This window comes from Alexandromys fortis, unplaced genomic scaffold, assembly GCF_014885135.2.
Source record: "Alexandromys fortis isolate MF-2015 unplaced genomic scaffold, M_Fortis_MF-2015_v1.1 scaffold_44, whole genome shotgun sequence".
Taxonomy (NCBI): Eukaryota; Metazoa; Chordata; class Mammalia; order Rodentia; family Cricetidae; genus Alexandromys; species Alexandromys fortis.
The window spans coordinates 10,320,875-10,325,421 of NW_026067921.1; positions in this window are offsets into that span (position 1 = coordinate 10,320,875).

Here is a 4,547-nt window from a genome sequence, read left to right on the forward strand (position 1 = left end):
GCGATGAAAGGAGACAGAGACAGAGACCCACATTGGAGCACCGGACTGAAATCTCAAGGTCCAAATCAGGAGCAGAAGGAGAGAGAGCACGAGCAAGGAACTCAGGACCGCGAGAGGTGCACCCACACACTGAGACAATGGGGATGTTCTATCTGGAACTCACCAAGGCCAGCTGGCCTGGGTCTGAAAAAGCCTGGGTTAAAACTGGTCTCGCTGAACATAGTGGACAATGAGGACTACTGAGACCTCAAGAACAATGGCAATGGGTTTTTGATCCTACTGTACCTATTGGTTTAATTTGCTTTTTAAATGCTAAAGTCCAGATTTACCTTTTGTCCCTGGTCCAGATTCTTTGCCCATAGGAGCTTGTTGGACCCTTGCTTCAGTTGGCCCCAGCAGGCAGATGGCCCCCTGGACTACAGCTCCAGCACTGCCCGCTGCCCAGCACATGCAGTCTGTACAGACCACAGGCTCTTGTGCAACCCTGCTGGTCTCCAACAAGCTGGTCCACTCATCCCAGCCGCTAACCTTCACGGCGATGCTGCGCATCTTCTCCGGACTTCTCCAGAAACGCACCATCTCTCTTCCTCGTCCATCCCATCTAACAACTCGTCTTGTCACGTGTTTACTGCAAGTATCTGCTTCAATGTGCTTCCTCCTACCTCCCACCATGGTCACGATCCCTGCCTGACTGGTGCAGGGACCAAGAGGATTTTTCCTCCTGCACTTCAGAGCCTTTGAGAACCAGCTTCCAGATTTATTGTGGCTAAGGTATTTTTTGCAAAATTCAATCCTAACCACGTTTCTTCTTAAAAACTCATTAGTGAGTTGGGCATGGTGGTGCACACCTTTAATCTCAGAACTTAGGAGGCAGAGCAGGAGGATCTCTGTGAATCTGAGGCCAGACTGGTTTGCAGAGTGAGTTCCAGGACTACAAAGTGAGATCCTGTCTTAAACAACAACTACACCTCATAGATGGCTCTCCATTAACTCTGTGGAGAAGTTCTAAGCTTCTCCACACACATGAAACATACATTTACCTAATTTACAAGTTTAGAAAATTTAAGATTACTTTTCTTTTGCCCACAGAAGCCAGTAAAGAGTGTTGTATTCTCTAGCACTGAAGTTTCAGACAGCTGTGAGCTATGATATGGGTGCTAGGGATTGAACCCTGGCCCTCAGGAAGAGCAGTCAGTACTCTTAACCACTGAGCCATGTTTCCAGCCCCTAAGTTACACTTAAATTCACATGTGTGTCAAGCGATAACTTTAAGACTGTCTGTGTATTGGCTGACTAGACAGATCCAGGGATCCTTAAGACTTGGTATCAAACCTCCCCTTACAGCAAGAGTCGCTGCTGATCTAAAGTTGCCTCAGACAGGGCTGGAAAGTGCTCTCTTACAGCTCATGCTTCTGCCAAAGACTAATGTTTGTGTTTGCAGAATTTGGGAATTTCTTGTTGACTTTCTGATACTTTTGCCATGATCTCCCTTAAGCGGCCGTTCTGGCCCCTCAAACTCTATAGAGTACCCCTTTTATTCATAGAAGCCCCTGTCGTGACTGCTCTGTCATAATGCCCCAGATTGGGTGGCAGCCCCCTGACTGTGCATAGCTGTCAGGCTGGGGAAGCCTGGGATCCCTCCCAGATGCTCTTCAGAGTGGAGCCACCAGTCTGGACTTCTGTCTGCCCTTCTTGGCTTAGTCTTTTCCTCCACATGCTAGGCAAGACCTCCGACACTGAACTAATGCTTTGACCCACTTTTTACTTTTTGTCTTTGAGACAGGCTCTCACTAACTTTCCTGGGCTGACCTTGCACTCACTCTGTACCCCAGGCAGGTCTTGAACTTGTCCTCCTGCCTCGGCCTCCAGAAGAGCTGGAATTACAGACCTGTGCTGCAGGCCCGTCGTGAAGCACGTTGTTAATAACTTTTTAAAATAGGTCAGCGAGTCCTTACATTGCTGAAAAACGCCTTTGTTCCACCCCCAAATGATGATCATTTTTTTGGCTATTGAACTCAGACGGCTTTTGCTCTAAATTGTAAAGGCCTGCTCCATTGCCTTCTGGAGTCATGGAAACTTCTCACAGCCATTTTAATGTTTATTGGAAGTTTATGTATTTTTCTCTGAGTGCTTCTTGCTTATTTCCTTTGTCTCTGGAATTTGAGGTAGACACACGACTGCAGATAGATGCTCACTCTTCGCTGGATCGACTCAGCAGGCTCTTTAAGGACTCTGAAGCTTCAGGGTTGAGAATTTTCCTCTATTATTTATTTGATCATTTCCTCTCAGTTTTCCCTGTTGTCTCTTCCCGGGATGCCCATTAGTCCGGTATGAACCTTCCCAATTGATTCTCCCTTCATCTCTCTTATCTTTTCCATAGGTCTTGTTAGTCTGCGTTCCGGGAGCTCTCCTCAGTGTTTGTCTGCAATTCGGCTGGATTTTTACAGTTCTGCTTTCTGGGAGAGCTACTTCCCCCTTCTTCAGTTCTACTGAATATTTTCTTTGGGCAGCCATTTTAAAAATGTTTTCATTCCCGACAGCATTTTCTTCCTTGGAGTTTTCTCTTTCGTGGCTCTCCCTGTGGACAGAAACGCGAGGTTCGCCTCCTTTGTTTTTAGGTCTTTCTGTTCTTTACAATATTTTGATTTCCTCAGGGTCTTCTTTCCCTCAGCTTCAGTCTTGTTGAAGGCTACCCTTGGAGTTAGGACATATGCGGCAGAGCTATTTATATTCTTAAAAATAAGGCATTGTAGCTGGGCAGTGGTGGCGCACGTCTTTAATCCCAGCACTCAGGAGGCAGAGACAGGTGGATCTCTGTGAGTTCGAGGCCAGCCTGGTCTACAAGAGCTAGTTCCAGGACAGGATTTAAAGCTAAAGGGAAACCAAAATAATAAATAAATAGAGAGATAAGGCATTGTAGAGGAGAGGTGGCTCGGAGGTTAACAGTGCCTGGTGTTCTTGCAGAAGATTAGGGTTATGGTTCTCAGCATCCAAATGACAGCTCACAGCTGCCTGGAATTCCAGCTCCAGGGAATCTGGTGTAGGAGATCCTTCTGTATTTGTGTTGCTTTCATTGGTTATTAAAGAAACTGCCTTGGCCTAGTTGATAGGGCAGAACTCAGATAGGTGGGGAAGACAGAGCAGGATGCTGGGAGGAGGAGGGCAGACAGGGAGAGCTGCCATGAAGTCGCCAGGTCAGAGACACTGAGTCTTTCCCAGTAAGCCATGGCCTTGTGGTGATACACAGATTAAACGGAAATGGGTTAGATCAGGATGTGAGAGTTGGCCAAGAAGAGGGTAGATATAATAGGCCAGGCAGTAATTAAATTAGTACAATTTCTTTGTGGTTATTTCGGGGGGTTAAGCTAGCCACGCGGCGGGATGCAGCCCACTCCTACTACTACAGGACTCCGATGTCCTCTTCTGCTCTCTGAAGGTACCTGCACACGTATGAGGCACGTATGTATGCTCAGGCATGCACACATACACTTAAATATTTAAAAATTAGACATTGGTGATGAGAGATCTGTACACATGTTCATGAGGTTTTGTCAATAGCTAAACTTGACTGAGAGCCATTTGTGATATTTAGGGACCCTTTATTTGGACCAAGAAGAAACTTCTAGCCCTCTGATGAAAGAATAAAGCTCCAAATGAAAGCAGTTTTGCTTAATAAGGCTGTGGACTGTAGCACAGTGGGCTTTCAAGTTTGCTCCTGCCACCCCAGGCCCTTTGCGGATAGCTTTCCATCGGAAGGATGAAGACCCTTCTTCCCTCCCCACACTCCTTCTCTGGGTACTCTAAGCTAAGCTTCCTCACCCTTCAACATGGTCACCTTATACCGGCCCCTGCTTTCAGTCTTGTCAAATTTGATGGAGGCTTCCCTCTGGGCATGCCCTTTCCTCATCATTCCATGGCAATGATTTTCCCCTTTAAACAATCTCGCTCCCTCTCTCTCTGGAGCAGCCTGAGGAGGAGGAGGAGGAGGAGGAGGAGGAGGAGGAGGAGGAGGAGGAGGAGGAGGAGGAGGAGGAGGGGCTGTGCATCAACCTGTCCTTTATGGGATCTCACTCCCTGCCGAACTCTGGGGATAAAAGGTGTTTCTTTATCACCTCTGCTTCCAGAGTGCGGTGCAGTGGATGCAGAAGTTGGCCGTGAGTCTATAAAATAACCACCAAGGAACTAAACTACCCAGTCTCTCTGAATCCTTTGCTCTTAGTGCGCTATCTATACTGACCCACATAACAAGGGGCGCCCAAAGCAGGTCACATAGAGAAGATTCTGTCTGGATGGAAACACTGGGGATGGGCAGGTGGGAGTGCGTGGAGCCAGTAACATCCACACATATCAGGAAGCGCTCAGGTAGGAGAACTGTCACTATGTACCTTGCTGGACATACCCAGGACTGCCACAGACAGGAGGTACCAAGAGGCACGCTCTGTCTCCCTATGCGATTCTCTGTAAATAACAGTTCCCTGGTGATGAGCAGACTGCTCAGGCAGGTTGGGAGTTCCCACCCTGGAGCTGTTCAAGCAGGCAGCAAGGGG